This window comes from Haliotis cracherodii, unplaced genomic scaffold (assembly GCF_022045235.1).
Source record: "Haliotis cracherodii isolate W230 unplaced genomic scaffold, xgHalCrac1.p SCAF_5, whole genome shotgun sequence".
NCBI lineage: Eukaryota > Metazoa > Mollusca > Gastropoda > Lepetellida > Haliotidae > Haliotis > Haliotis cracherodii.
The window spans coordinates 3,453,940-3,471,043 of NW_027266308.1; the positions used below are offsets into that span (position 1 = coordinate 3,453,940).

General features: G+C 41.5%; 1 protein-coding gene across 4 annotated transcripts in view; it reads left to right on the forward strand.

The window, feature by feature from the left end:
- Positions 1 to 17,104, forward strand: part of LOC139442755 (uncharacterized) — a 48,263-nt gene that overhangs the window by 25,438 nt on the left and 5,721 nt on the right. Inside the window, exon 1 of one of the 4 annotated variants that reach the window (XM_071223648.1) lies at positions 3,399 to 3,473. The exons of the other annotated variants lie outside the window; for them this stretch is intronic. The gene's annotated coding sequence lies outside the window, so the exon portion shown is untranslated. Of the gene's footprint in view, positions 1 to 3,398; positions 3,474 to 17,104 lie in introns of those variants that run through there. 4 annotated transcript variants of the gene reach the window in all.

Sequence of the window (17,104 nt, forward strand, 5' to 3'; positions counted from 1 at the left end):
ATACACTTACAAATACATTCCTGTGCAGATTTCGTAAATTAAGTGATTAATATCGGAAACGCACCGGTCATGCTCCAATGTTAACTGTTAGACCTAGCGGTATAATGTCACTCAACACGGTATTCGAACAACGGATGATTCGATGCTCATGTTTCGAGGGGTTTCGAGTCAGCGAGGTTTTACTGTAGTTATATATTTGTTTATTGTTATTATTGTTTAATCGTTGGATCTATTGTTTGTGCATTGTTTTTACCTTTTTTTCACTCACTCACTATCACTGATTAAATGCCTGTTGATATCTCTGTCTGTAGTAAAGAAAGGTAGTATAATTGATAAAAGTGACCAGTTAGTGTTGTCAAATCAACTTGAACGCTGTGATTGATGACCTGGTTGATGCACCTCATCGTGTCCCAATTGCAGGGATTGATGCTCATGATGTCAATCACTGGATTATCTAATCCAGATTCGATTATACAGACCGCCGTCATATAGTTGGAATATTGCTGAGTGCGGCGTTAAACAACAAACAAACAATAAACTTTTCAAAGCGGATTGAAACCTTACTCACTCACTTACTCGTATAAATCGACAAGTTCAACAATATCTCCTAAAGCGACAGTTTATCAGCAGAGCAGAGCAACGGTGCATATTCCATGAATTTATGGGGTTTGGATAAAAGAAAAAAAAGATTAGGGAATTTGGAATATCAAATCTCATTTCATACAAATGTACTGACTCACAGGATAAAGTAAACAGTCTCAGATACCAGTAATACTTGATAAGTCGCACGCTTATTGACCCGAGCGTTAGCAAGATTTAACAACAATTTGTCAGTCACAATAAAATCCACAAAAGCACATGTGAGAATTCGCGTGAAGTTGTATGTTGGATAAGGTCACAAGTCGTGTCAACAATTACCACACGTCTTGATTGATGGGGATCGAAATGAGCTTGGTACCTGCTGACATATCATCAATACCCATTATTGTCCAGGGAATGAGGGGATCTGGGAGGATACGGGAGGGACGGGGACGATAGGACAGGTAATTCAGACATCCAGGTGGTATCTTTATAACGTGGCTGCTTACGTTGTAACCTTTATAACATGGCTGCTTACGTTGTAACCTTTATAACATGGCTGCTTATGTTGTAACCTTTATAACATGGCTGCTTATGTTGTAACCTTTATGACATGGCTGCTTACGTTGTAACATTCATGATATGGCTGCTCACATTGTAACATTCATGACATGGCTGCTTACGTTGTAACCTTTATAGCATGGCTGCTTTCATTGTAACCTTTATAACATGGCTGCTTACATTGTAACCTTTATAACATGGCTGCTTATGTTGTAACCTTTATAACATGGTTGCTTATGTTGTAACCTTTATGACATGGCTGCTTACGTTGTAACCTTTATAACATGACTGCTTACATTGTAACATTCATGATATGGCTGCTTACATTGTAACATTCATGATATGGCTGCTTACGTTGTAACATTCATGACATGGCTGCTTACGTTGTAACCTTTATAGCATGGCTGCTTTCATTGTAACCTTTATAACATGGCTGCTTACATTGTAACCTTAATAACATGGCTGCTTACATTGTAACCTTTATAGCATGACTGCTTACATTGTAACCTTCATGACATAGTTTCTTACGTTGAAACTTTCATGGGCTGGTATAGGCACTATCCTTCTCGAAATGCATGGTTGCTTTCATCAATCAATATAACTTTCTAAGGACTACCATCTCAATCATGTAGACGTGAATTATGCAGATTACACAATTCACACACCGTGAACACGTTAACATCGACATGACGTCTACTTCATCGACGTGTCGCTACGTCTGCGTGTGTAGCATGTACATTACATTTAACAGATTTATACTGTCTCTCCCCGCCCACGCAATTCCTTGTCAGTTGTCGACGCCAAGCCGAGTCCTGAGTGTGAGACTCGATGCTTGTTGTCTAGTGGAGAAGGTTTGCCTGCGACCTAAACCCCTCTTATCGGATAAAGACAGGGCGGGGAATTCTGCTGATTGCAAATCATTCAGCTAAAAATATCTCGGAGTAATCATTTTCTTTGATGTGTCAATCTCGCACTAATTGCTGCGGCTTCTAATTTGGGATTGATGAGGGTTTATGATTCAGCTCCATCGATCTCATCGTAATGAAGAGGACAATGTATTTCATTCAAGCAAGTAGTTGTTATCCTGATCGATATTTCCATGACAGTTGACATGAATAGATGTTAAAACATGAAACAAAGTTAAGAAACAGGATTGTTCAGGTTAGAAATATTGTATGTGTACGAAGACCCCCTTGATTTAAACATATTTTATTCACAAAAAGTGAATTGGATTGGGTACAAGTTAGGATCCCCCTTACCTCCCATCGGTAACCCTCACCCCTCCTCACTGTTCCTCCTCCCTCACCCCGTCCCATAGCCTTGAACCTATGAACGCCAGAAGCCAACTCACTGAATAATGTAGGGAATATAATTCACACATCTACGTCACTGATATACAAGGTTCTGGGGGCACGGGTGGCCCAGTCGTCTAAGGCGCGGCAATTCACTGTGCAGAGTTGCGTCCCATGGGCACGCCAGAAACCTATGATTGAGGGTTCGAATCCCGGTTCGTCCCGATTATGTTTCTAGGTTTGTCAGCACCATACCCCTGCTCGTGGGTTTCACCGAAGTGGTAAACGTCCGAGACCTGCATCACTTCGGGCTTTCCTCCCACATTAAGCTGACACGCCGTGATGTAACTGGAATACTGTTAAAAGCGGCGTTAAACACTACTCACTCACCCTCCCAACTACCCCGTTCCATCCCAACCCGCACAAACCGATAATTTCCCACTCACCCTACTTCAAATCCATGCCCACACCACTACCCTTACAATATCATGCCGACTCTACCCCCTGTCCTCTTCCTATCCCCACCCGGCACTGTCACCTGGCTTGCTCGTATTTCTCAACACGAGTCCAGTAAGGTTTACAATTAAATTCTATGACCAGAGCAACAGGAGCACCCGTACAGCCACACAAAGCCCCTGCCCTGACCGTCAGCCCGCCTGTCTCCCTCGCTCAAAGAAAGTGATTATACCTTGGCTATGGCAGTACTACACCTCGACCAAATCAATCCAGTAAACCTTTGTATGGTAAGTAGTAAGGACATACAGCCATCCCAAACAGGCGCGGGTATGACTTGTCAGGTAGCCATGCCTTAATTCTCATTATCTGAATAGGCACACGAGGAATCAATCATGATTGGCGATATGTCCAAGGTTTTGTGATCAATTATCTTTCAATGGGACTTTATGTGGCTGATTGAGGAGGCTTTCAAGAGTATAGTCGTCCCTGAGTCAAGGAAGGGCGTTCTAGGAGGCACTGTCCTGTATGTACAACATGGTAGCCGTAGGGCACAGGTGTGGTCGGCAGGGTGGAGGCGTTCACTGGGTGAGTAAAGCAGATCTGGGGGTGGGGGTAGGGGTATCATAATTGCTCATACGTACTTTGGCCAGAGAGGTAATGAGCAACAATCGTTTTTGGTGGGTTTTGATGCGAACATATTTGTATGGGTTCTCGGGATTGTTGTTCGCAGGCTTGGAGAATCTACACATTGAATTTGTACATTGCATTTGTACATAGAAAATGTTACTTTAGTAAAAGCATGGATGTGTTTTGAGTGAGGTAAGATTTTATTTAAAGTCGGGTTCCAGACTTAAGCTGGGGGAGTTGGTCTGCGGTGGCAAGTGGTATTAGCAGTGGGTTGATTCTCAAAGTGATGTAAGATTTAAAGGGATTTGAGATGGGGATGGAGGGGGCTGACTGCTTAGAGGAATGGCATTGTCAGGGGTGATTACAGGGTAGATACATACAACCCGGGTGGATGTGTTGATGTACAGGGTAGATACATACAACTCGGGTGGATGTGTAGATGTACAGGGTAGATACATACAACTCGGATGGATGTGTTGATGTACAGGGTAGATACATACAACTCGGGTGGATGTGTAGATGTACAGGGTAGATACATACAACTCGGATGGATGTGTTGATGTACAGGGTAGATACATACAACTCGGGTGGATGTGTTGATGTACAGGGTAGATGCACACAACTCGGGTGGATGCGTTGATGTACAGGGTAGATACATACAACACGGGTGGATGTATTGATGTACAGGGTAGATACATACAACTCGGGTGGATGTGTTGATGTACAGGGTAGATACATACAACCAGGGTGGATGCGTTGATGTACAGGGTAGATACATACAATTCGGGTGGATGTGTTGATGTGCAGGGTAGATACATACAACTCGGGTGGATGTGTTGATGTACAGGGTAGATACATACAACTCGGGTGGATGTGTTGAGGTACAGGGTAGATGCACACAACTCGGGTGGATGCGTTGATGTACAGGGTAGATACATACAATTCGGGTGGATGTGTTGATGTGCAGGGTAGATACATACAACTCGGGTGGATGTGTTGATGTACAGGGTAGATACATACAGCTCGGGTGGATGTGTTGATGTACAGGGTAGATACATACAACTCGGGTGGATGCGTTGATGTACAGGGTAGATACATACAACTCGGGTGGATGTGTTGATGTACAGGGTAGATACATACAGCCAGGGTGGATGTGTTGATGTACAGGGTAGATACATACAGCCAGGGTGGATGCGTTGATGTGCAGGGTAGATACATACAACACGGGTGGATGTATTGATGTACAGAGTAGATACATACAACTCGGCTGGATGTGTTGATGTACAGGGTAGATACATACAACTCGGGTGGATGTGTTGATGTACAGGGTAGATACATACAACACGGGTGGATGTGTAGATGTACAGGGTAGATACATACACCCGAGGGTGGATGTGTTGATGTACAGGGTAGATACATACAACCAGTGTGGATGTGTTGATGTACAGGGTAGATACATACAACTCGGGTGGATGTGTTGATGTACAGGGTAGTTACATACAACTCTGGTGGATGTGTAGATGTACAGGGTAGATACATACAACTCGGGTGGATGTGTTGATGTGCAGGGTAGATACATACAACACGGGTGGATGTATTGATGTACAGAGTAGATACATACAACTCGGCTGGATGTGTTGATGTACAGGGTAGATACATACAACTCGGGTGGATGTGTTGATGTACAGGGTAGATACATACAACACGGGTGGATGTGTAGATGTACAGGGTAGATACATACAACTCGGGTGGATGTGTTGATGTACAGGGTAGATACATACAACCAGGGTGGATGTGTTGATGTACAGGGTAGATACATACAACTCTGGTGGATGTGTTGATGTACAGGGTAGTTACATACAACTCTGGTGGATGTGTAGATGTACAGGGTAGATACATACAACTCGGGTGGATGTGTTGATGTACAGGGTAGATACATACAACTCGGGTGGATGTGTTGATGTACAGGGTAGATACATACACCCGAGGGTGGATGTGTTGATGTACAGGGTAGTTACATACAACTCTGGTGGATGTGTAGATGTACAGGGTAGATACATACAACTCGGGTGGATGTGTTGATGTACAGGGTAGTTACATACAACTCTGGTGGATGTGTTGATGTACAGGGTAGTTACATACAACTCGGGTGGATGTGTAGATGTGCAGGGTAGATACATACAACTCGGGTGGATGTGTTGATGTACAGGGTAGATACATACACCCGAGGGTGGATGTGTTGATGTACAGGGTAGATACATACAACTCGGGTGGATGAGTTGATGTACAGGGTAGATACATGCAACTCGGGTGGATGTGTTGATGTACAGGGTAGATACACACAACCCGGGTGGATGTGTTGATATACAGGGTAGATACATACAACTCGGGTGGATGTGTTGATGTACAGGGTAGATACATACAACTCGGGTGAATGTGTTGATGTACAGGGTAGATACATACAACTCGGGTGGATGTTGGTTGTTTGACTCCACTTGTAACAAGTAATGTTGATAATATTGATGTATGTGTGAAGGGTCCTTTTGACTATAGTTTTATTCAATAAAATGCTTTGATTATACCGAATGTATATTACATACCGGCATCCAGTATGTTTCTGTTTGCTTGTGTAAGTTTATAGAACCGTGGGTATTGTTACATTGCCTTATAGTCCATCTCTATAATCTATTCAAACGATTTGTCACGTATGCTGAAACCTCCACCCCAATATTTCACAAAGGAATAGCAGTTTTTAAATCACCTGTCATATATATGGCACCCGTCATATCGGGAACGATTCGTAGCCGAGGGGAAAAAAACACGGTTGAAATTGACATCAGCTATGAACACACTGCTGTCGACTGACGAGCACCTGTCAACACTGTATAGCTACATGCGGATGCCGCTGTCAGAATGATGTATGTCAATACATGACTCTCAGATCGGATCGTGCATGTATCAACGGTCGCTCCGTTCTAGCGGGTTCGTAACGATCATTAATTTGAGCCGAGTCATTGCTTCATACGAGTGAACTGTTTTGGAAACATACAACATATAATAATACCAGTCTGGCAGTGGAGTGATTGATGAAGGTTGGGATTGCATATATTCCACGCAAACATACTTGCTACCTGAGTCAGAGGGAGTTTGAGTGTTGCAGTATTTCTGCCAAAACAAAAAATTGGGTTTAAAGAATTGTAATCGAAACTCGATACTTTACAGTTTCTTTGTAAAATTTCTGATTTCGACCACGACGTAAATTCTCTTCAAACGGGTTCGTCATCTTCGCCAACACGGTGTTTCAAAAATACCCTCACATACCCAGTGATACCAATGCCATTGTTGTTTGCTGATGACATAGCTTTAATCAATGATTGTGTTATTGGCTTGCAAAGGAAACTAGATGTCCTTGATTGAGGTTTTGAAATTGATGGGGCTTCGAGGTTAATATGGTTAAATCTAATAGTATTGTCTTCAGAATTGGTGGTTACTTATAGAAATCTGAGAAGTGGCATTATAGAGTTTCGCAAACTGTTACATATTGTGAATATTTGGGAATTGTCTTTTCGTCTATATTAATTTGATCGATGGTCTACGCAGGCAAAAAAGGCACCGATTCCTGTGTCTTCTATACTTAAAATATAACATTCAGAATCATTCCACAGCTCCTGTTAAATTGTATTGCATGTATGTAAAAATGTTATGTTCTATTTAAAGTGATTGTGCTGTGCACAGGACTGTTAATTACGTTGTAATTATTACCAAGTCAATATGTCTCACTCACTCACTCACTCACTCACTTGATACACTAAAGAAGATTCAAAAATAAATTTACAAATTCCTTAGTTTACATACTGAATATTTGTCTTGCCGTTGCATGTGTTTGTGCCACCGGCAGGATACGCTCGCGTTTTCGCGAACACCTGGCATCATCACTATTTGATCGTGATTCATAAACACGTGCTCATGATATAGCCGGAATCGTACAATCGACGATATATTTCTATTGGATATTTGGAAAGGATTTTGTCGCTTGATTTACAGATATTTTCAAGTTAGATTTAGGCTAGCATTTTTCCTATGATGGTCCCAGAAAATATATGTTTCAGTGGTTGCGTACATGTACCTCCATATGTACCATCTATACATCGTATATATGTCATAGATGCCGAGTAGTTACCCACACTGAGGATAGCGTCCCAAGTTCTCTGAACGCATCAGCTCCGTATCACTCGGCTGTTTTTTGGTGTGAGTGAGTGAGTATGATTTTCTGCCGCTTATAGCAATATTCCAGCAATATCACGGCGGGGGATACCAGAAATGGGCTTCACACATTGTACCCATGTCGGGAATCGAACCCGGGTCTTCGGCGTGACGAGCGAACGCTTTAACCGCTATTCAATATACGTGAAATAAACCACGCTTCGGTCTTCATTGTCCTTTGCGATTTTTCGCGTAGCGATCTTATCATAAAATATAAGGACGTCATTCAATCACCGTGTTAAACCAAGGTATTGTTAGTCTGAACTCGGAAAACACTGTTATCTTAATTTAACGTTCAGTGAAGTAACTTTCTAGGAAGAGGGCGGGGGAGTCGATGTGAAGTACGTGTAGACAATGTTAGCAACGGGGAAGTTTTATTTGATTTAATTACTCCAAATGTCAACCTCTATTTCAAGGATCGTTCGTAGTATCAACTATTTGCTGTAGTTATGCTGTATATATGCTTATAACGAACTGCGGTTATAACGAACTAAAATTAGTAGTCCCTTTGAGTTCGTTATAACCGTAGTTTACTGTATTCGCGTCTTCTCATCTAGGAGATAAACGTTCCGTGTTTTTTTATTTAGAGCTCTGTTACTGTAGGCGATGGACACTGAATTGAAGTCGCAAACACGTTATGAAATTTGACATGTTAAATGTAACGCACTGGGGTATATTCTGGTCACTGTTTCAAGTATTGACCTTGTTGAAGGTCACATATACATTGATGTGACAGTAATAGAACTGTTGCAACCCTCGAAATGCCGTCCACGTGTCTAGCATAAAACGTTATGAAAGCTTTACTAAAACCTTGACTGTTATACCCCTGATCAAACAACAGTGTCGTATGACGCCCTTTGAAATCTTCGTAGAAAGAGCATGCTCGGTTGTACCTAAAAATTGTAAAATGTAGACACCAAGGGCTGGAGTTTCTGGAATATTGCTAGACATAATGGGACTATTGTTTCTATGGGGAATCATAAACACATGCTCATGATATTATCGGCACCGTACTATCGACTTTACTTTAAGCAGATATTTATTTTGAATATGAAAATAATATTGTCGCTTTTATTGCTACAGTCATGTCGATAGTGTTTTGTCACTCCGAATCGTTGTGCATAGATATAAGTGCGAAACAGATGAGACCGATTCACTAGTCCCTTATATGTCACGTGGGCACGTTAGTGGAAGGGAATTGGCTTTTTAAAGTGGATATCCATATATCTGAAGCTTAAGTTAAACTTCTTGTCAAAATGTTCTTGTTTTGATTTGCTAATCCGAGCAGAAATTCTTGTCTTCGAAACACGACGGACATGAATTGCTAAAGCGTCGTTTTCGCTAAAACAACCTGCGTCACTGTTGTAAACAAATCGTATGTTTCGTGCAGATGGTGCTTTGTGATGACAGTTGCATTGCTGAATCAAGAATGTGAAAAGTATTACCGTACGTTTCATCGTAAAAAGAAATGCACCGTTTTTGATAATTCGAAGTTTAAGCAATCAGGCAATGTCATTAAAATCAGACCTTAGTTCTCGCTACCGCTAAACAAAGATCTGAGGACATCCCATTGCGGGTCACGTCAGGACCTTGCGCGAACTTTGACCGACCAATAGAATGACCAATCAGAAGGCAGCTTTCTCGTGCTTTACGGCACTAATTTCAAATTGGCGACTAAGCTTCGAAACATATTTTGACCAATTCTCATTACATATTTGAAACCCAAACAAAAGAACATTCTGGAATGGCTAATAGATGGTCTAGATTGTATGGATTCAGTCGTTAAACCTGTAACTACTGTTCGGAATACCCCGTGTTAAAGTTTTCGAGGTTGCATGATTAGAAATCACATTCCGACTGTCACTTTCATGATCTGGTAAGCGACGCTCTTATTGGTCGGATGAAAGGTCGTTCTGATGTGACCCCTAATGGGATGTCTTCGGATCTTTGTTTTGGGGTAGCGAGAACTAAGGTCTGATTTTAATGAGATTGAGCATTTAGGAGACCACGAACTGAACGTATGAACTTTCAAAGTAGTCCTGTCCGTGTATGATATATCAGCCAGGTTTTATTACACAGTATACGGTAATTGTTGGGCTTGGAAACAACAACACAGACTCTTTTATTCCATGTTTCTGAGATGAAGCCACCATTTGTCACAGAGGCATGTTAACTAAATGTGCCTATCCAATTGGATCCAATTAAGATGCAATCACAATATCATGTCCAATCAAGCGTGACATTTACCTCAATCAGTCAGAAATGGAAATATAAAAGTCGATGAATGACGGAAAAGTAAACGAGTTCTAGGTGTTTATTTCACATTTCCCCGGAGTAAATTGCAACTTCATACGGTAGGCGTGTCGCCTAATCGACACTACGGAGGGCTAGATGAACAGGAAATTAATTTCCCCAGCATATTTTTTGCATCAACTTTACCAGTTCATTTGTCAGGCAAATAGAGACGAAATTTACTATCCATTTCCATTACCAATAACATCCTGTTTGGGGGCATATACACGATGGAATAGACACGGGAGTTCAGTACTGTGATTGGCATGTGGAACTTACATGGCGCAGGGATACATGGCGCAGGTAAAAGGCTTTGTGTCAGTCATACGTTCAGCGGAGGTTTACGCTGGGGGAAAGTCTCTGCATCTCTGGTATGTCAAGGTTATATTATTGTATTATCTGTATTGCATATTTTTTATCACTTTATTTCTTTTTTTATTGGGTACAGATAGGAAATGTATTTTCAATACTACATCACATTATATTGGTCAATATGAGTATATGAAGTTAATCTATTGTGATGCATATTACATGTATATAGGATAGGCACATTTGTCAAAACAGTATGGTTGTTAATTACGACCAGAAAGTCATGAATTTATCGTATTCACATTTCGTGTATGAGACATATTTTTGCGTATGATTTAACCTTAAGAGATCTACAATAAAACACTGCAGGGAGAATAAACCATGAGTGGCGCAGCCCGAGTGGTTTATTATCCCTACAGTGTTTTATTGAACGACAAACAACGACCATGAGTCATGTATTTCTCATATGAAATATCAAATTGATGTACAGCCTCCTGAAGGATGATGAAAAAATGTATAGGATTTAGAAATTTTATCCGTATTTTAATAATGATGACTCCCTGGATAGAATCCGACCTCGGCAATGTCGGACAAGTCCTTCATAAGTACGGAAACCTTTTCGGGCCATTTGTTTTTTCAATTTTTTTCGATTCTATCTTGAAATTTCAAGATACTAAGTTGAAATTTTAAGATACTAAGTTGAAATTTTAAGATACTAAGTTGAAATTTAAATATACTAAGTTGAAATTTCGAGATAATAAGTTAACATCCTAAGATGTAAAAATACGTTTGAAGTGAATAATCTTGAAATTTCAAGATCCTACGGAAGCCTTTAGGGCCATTTGGTTTTTAAACAATTTCAAGATAGTAACCTGAAATTTCAACTTAGTGTCTTGAAATTTCAAGATAGTATTCAAGATATAGTATCGAATAAATTAAAAAACAAATGGCCCCAAAAGGCTTCCGTACATAAGACACTTCCCTCTCAAAAATAACGTCTTCCAATACACGACGTCATCAAGCTGCGAGCGCATGGTCGAATCCCCTGAAATAACGTCATGACAGAACGATGTTTTATCGTGAAATAAAATTGACATTCTCATCTTGATACCTCGTGAAGTATGATTGTGTTTTTGAGAGAATCGTTTCTATTGGGCTTATTTTATACAAGATTGCGTTTTAGCGTGTGCGTGTGTTTCTCATACAGTTTCAGTCGAGTAAGCAAAATATTTATATACCAGGTTTCAGCATTGATTGGGGGCGGAGTAGACAAGTGGTCAAACGCGCCAGGCTAGCAAGCGCCTTGTGCTGAGATCGTGTCCCGACAGTGACCTGGTTGTCATTCAGCCTTGGGACCAGCCCAAGGTTTTTACAGTGTTGCCACTACCCCTAGTGTACAGTACATAGACCCTGTGCAGTCGAATGAACCCACTCGTCCGATGGCAGATGACCAGATGGTAGAAACACGAATACCTACATACACCCGAAACACAAGTGTCATAACTTGTGGTGTCACCCTGGACAAGTGACTTATTTCAAGTGTGCCTCTGTTCACCCAGCAGGGAATGGGTACCCGATATGTGAGGTGGATGTAAAACCCTTTAGCGCCCGTAGGCAGCCTGGGTTGTATAATCCCCAGGGAGTTGAGAATGATAACTGGAATGCAAACGGATCGCTTGGATGAAGTCGTCTGGCTTGAAGAGTGAAACAGAAGGCTTTCTGTTTGATGCTCAGGACCAGTCACTTCCCACTCGAACCCGTCTATGTGTGATTTTGTATCAAAATGTAAATATGAAATGTAGATTATGCAATGAATTTAATGAGACTGTCCAACACATTGTCAGTGGATGCCCAGCTTTGGCACAAACACAGTACCTTAAACGATTGGGTGTTTCGATCATTCTACTACCATCTGCGCCATGCTTGTGGTTTTGACCCAGAGGTCCGTCCATGGTACGATCCGGAATATGTAGAGGGCGTCATGGAAAGTGATAAATACAACATTCTTTGGAATAGGCTTACATTTACAGCCTTAGACGTATCCAGGCCAACAAATCTGATCTTGTCCTTTTGGATAAATCCAATGAAATCCTTTATATTATTGAATTTTCTGTCCCTTTTGACACTAAAGTGATTGACAAGATTCAGGAAAAACATAGCAAATATGCGGACCTCGCTTTCGAAATGACACGCTTGCATCCCAAGTACCAAGTTGTCCGACTCCCCATTGTTCTCGGTGCCTTAGGTTTGGTACCTCCCAATCTGTTGCCTGACATTGGGAGAGTACCCGGGTTTGTTACCAGGAATACAGCCTTTCTGACAATCTGGGTATTGCAGAAGGCTGCAGTGTTTGGGAGTCTTCACATTCTCCGAAAGGTTCTGGGCGGGTTTGACTAGGCAGCGCTTCCTGGGAGAAGTCCCATTCGCTGTCTGGGCTGCGTGTAGAAGGGGAAAGGGCCCTGAGCTGATGATGAACCTAACCAGCCTGATTGTGCCAGGATCACCCAAACCCTCTTTGCTGCATTATTATTATTTTAATCTGTAAATAATAATAATAATAATAATAATAATAATGATGATGATGATAATAATAATAATAATAATAATCATCATCATCATCATCATCATCATCATCATCAGTGATCCTCATAGTTTTGCCTTTTGTGGGACGCAAAAAAAGGGCGTTAACATTTGAGGAACTACAAGCATTTATGTTTATCATAACATACATGGTCAATATAACACCACATGCTTCTTTAAACATAGAAACAGAGTACATCGATTTTGAATCTATGAAAACAGTTTTGTGATGTGTTGTATCACAACGGCTAGCAACGAAACACGGGGGTGTAATCAGTTCAATTTGAACCGATGCTACAAAATAAATACTTCATATTGACATTGGTAGTAAATATTGTGTGACAATAGCCATTGAGAATATTCATAGAAATAATGGAGGTAGTATTTGTGTAGGAAAGTGCTTACGTCACAACAGCTATGCCTACACGAGGTCAATATTCCTCGTCTATTGATGCGGCATTTTCAGTCGTTAACACGATGTGTCGATGCGAGTATGTCAAAATAGCTCGTTTGTTTCAACAGTCACAAGGTCAGTGCGTAGAAACTATCCATTTGATATTCGGAAGGGGGATGGGGGTGGGGTGTATGTGGGGTGGGTGGCTGTGATGTTATCGTTAAAAGTAAATTTTCATTGTCTGTTACATCGAGGTTTTATTGTATGATGCCATTGGGGTTTCGTTGTATGATGCCATCGGGGTTTCATTGTATGATGATATCAGGGTTTCATTGTATAATGTAATCGGGGTTTCATTGTAAGATGCCATTGGTGTTTCACTGTATGATGACATCGGGGTTTCGTTGTATGATGACATCAGGGTTTCATTGTATAATGTCATCGGGGTTTCATTGTAAGATGCCATTGGGGTTTCACTGTAAGATGACATCGGGGTTTCGTTGTATGATGACATTGAGGTTTCATTGTATGATGACATCGGGGTTTCATTGTATGATGACATCAGGGTTTCATTGTATAATGTCATCGGGGTTTCATTGTATAATGTCATTGGGGTTTCACTGTATGATGCCATTTGGGTTTCACTGTATGATGACATCGGGGTTTCATTGTATGATGCCATCGGAGTTTAATTGTATGACGACATCGGGGTTTTATTGTATGATGACATCGCGGTTTCACTGTATGATGACATCAGGGTTTCACTGTATGATGCCATCGGAGTTTCATTGTATGATGCCATCGGGGTTTCATTGTATGATGACATCAGGGTTTCATTGTATGATGACATCAGGGTTTCATTATATGATGACATCAGGGTTTCATTGTATGATGACAGCAGGGTTTCACTGTATGATGCCATCGGAGTTTCACTGTATGATGACAGCAGGGTTTCACTGTATGATGCCATTGGAGTTTTGTTGTATGATGACATCGGGGTTTCATTGTATGATGCCATTGGGGTTTCATTGTATTTAAGCCATCGGAGTTATACTGTATGATGCCATCGGTTTTTTTTTATTGTATTATGCCATCGGGGTTTCACTGTATGGTGACATCAGGGTTTCATTGTATGATGCCATTGGGGTTTCATTGTATTTAAGCCATCGGAGTTACACTGTATGATGCCATCGGTTATTTTTAATTGTATTATGCCATCGGGTTTTCACTGTATGATGCCATCAGGGTTTCGTTGTTACATGTTGAATTTCATTGCATGTGGATAACAATACAAATAGTGGGTTTTCACTGTTACCCGCATGCAATGAAATTCAATTGTTATATTTGTTCTGATTTTAATTGATAATATGTTTTGTGGCTCTACATCACTGCATCAATGGTGCTTGAGATTCACTAATGTGCAGTATCTAATTAAAGGAAGCACGTATAGGATTCACCCAATCTCTAAGGCACCATATGTACATGTCCATCAATTCTACATTAATGCAGGACGGCGAGATAGCAGCCAATGATAAAGGCTTCTCCCAACGTTCAAACACATGTTTGATTGACATTAGAAACCGCATTTCTGTACGTTAGTTAAAAGAATATTCAAGATTAGAAGATGGCATGTAGAAAGTTTGAACGATAACAATGCTTGAATGAATACCCTTATCTGCCCTGTTTAAACAGTGACAATAGGCTTTGTCATGAGAGACTGAAGCCAAATCGCGCTGAAAGTTATATTCATCTAAACATTAACCGCTTGACGCAAGCGAAACAAGGGCAGATAAGTATGTTTCCACTAAACCCATTTACACCATAAATATTGTGTTTATAACGTGTGATTTAGTGAGTATGGTTTTACGCCGCTTTTAGCAATATTCCAGCAATATCACAGCGGGGGACACCAGAAATGCACTTCACACATTGTACCCATGTCGGGAATCGAACCCGGGTCTTCGGCGTGACGAGTGAACGCTTTAACCACTAGGCTACCCGACCGCCTCAGTTTATAACGAATTCCATCAGTTCTATCAAATAACGTTTTAAAAAGGTTATAAACATTAAGTAATAAATACACTAATAACCTCGTTAGATACCAGAACTATTCACTCGCTTTATGAAATTGGAATTCAACGGGACTCGTTCTGTATTCTGTACATATTATTTCAAACTCATTTACTTACACATGGCGCAAATACACGTATAATCTATGCGGCAAAATAAAGTATAGGTTGGCAATTTGTAATTTTCCTAAAAACAGCGATAACTAGTGGAAAGTGGGTATTGGGAATATGACTGCCCAGGAACAGGTACCAAAAAATACCTCAACCAAACGCGCGACCTTTGACGGCGCTCGTACGGTGACAAAAAATGGTGAAACAAGTTTCCCGCCTATGGCATAAACTGCACGTGCATGGTAGCTGTATAAATGCGTTCGTCTGCAGGGTATAACCACACGCGATAAAAGCACACAATAGAAATGCCACGACTGTCACAGGAGCAGAGAGCGAGAGAGCCATCGGTATGCCCGAAATGGGGGCAACACAGGTCCAAATTGCCAGAAGGTTTGGTTGTACACCATTGAAAGTAGCCCGGCTGATTCAACGGTACAGGTAGACAGGGAGTACACAGGACAGGCCTAGAACCGGACGACCCCGAGTGACAACACCACTGGAAGACGGTCAGATACGGCTCATTCACCTGCGAAACAGATTCGTTACGGTGACGGCGACGGCAGCAACAGCGTTGGGACATCCCATTAGCCAACATACAGTACTACGACGACTTCGTGCTGCTGGAATCCGAGCGTATCGTCCTTTCCGAGGAATTGTCCTGACTGCTCAACATCGACGCCTGAGACTGCGATGGGCGAAGCAGGTTCGACGCTGGCAAGTGAGAAATTGGCGTCGAGTGCTGGTTACTGATGAAAGCCGGTTTAACTTGTTTCGAAATGACGGCAGAGAACGACGCAGAGGGGAACGTTTGGCTCTGGCGTGTATTCGAGAGGTCCATCCATTCGGCGGGGGAGGTGTCATGGTGTGGGGCGGTATTTGTGGAGATCAGAGGACTGGTTTGGTGATAATACAGTGAAACCTGAACGCTGTGCAGTACAGAGACCAAGTGTTGCAGCCAGTTGTGCTTCCGTTCTTACAAAACCAACAGCAGGGGACATTGTTTCAACACAACAATGCCAGGCCCCATACTGCAAGACTGACTCGGAACTTTCTAAACCAGCAGAACGTTGACGTTTTGCCCTGGCCTGCCCACTCACCCGATATGAATCTTATTGAACATATGTGGGGCCATCTTCACAGACAGATTAGAGCACGCCATCAGCCTCCCGTCAACAGACAAGAATTGCAGCAGGCCCTGAGAGACGAGTGGCAACGGATTCCAGTCCACGTCATCGGAAGACTGACGTCATCGATGAGGCGGCGTATCACAGCATGCATTGAGGCAGCTGGAGGCCATACACGCTGTTGAAGGCAACTGTGTCGACAATGAACTTGTAGTTTGACTGAAAATGTTTGGGTGACATTTCAGACAACTTTTGAAAATGAAATTTCTCACCCCACCATTGTTTACCTTGAGCTTACATTATCTGTGATTGCACAATTTCATTTAAACTGTGGTTCATCAATCATTTGTTACACCTACCTAGATTATATTATAATTCACAACAAAACCTCTTCTTGTTATTTTTTTATCGATCATGGAACTCGACCTATACTTTCAATATTAGACT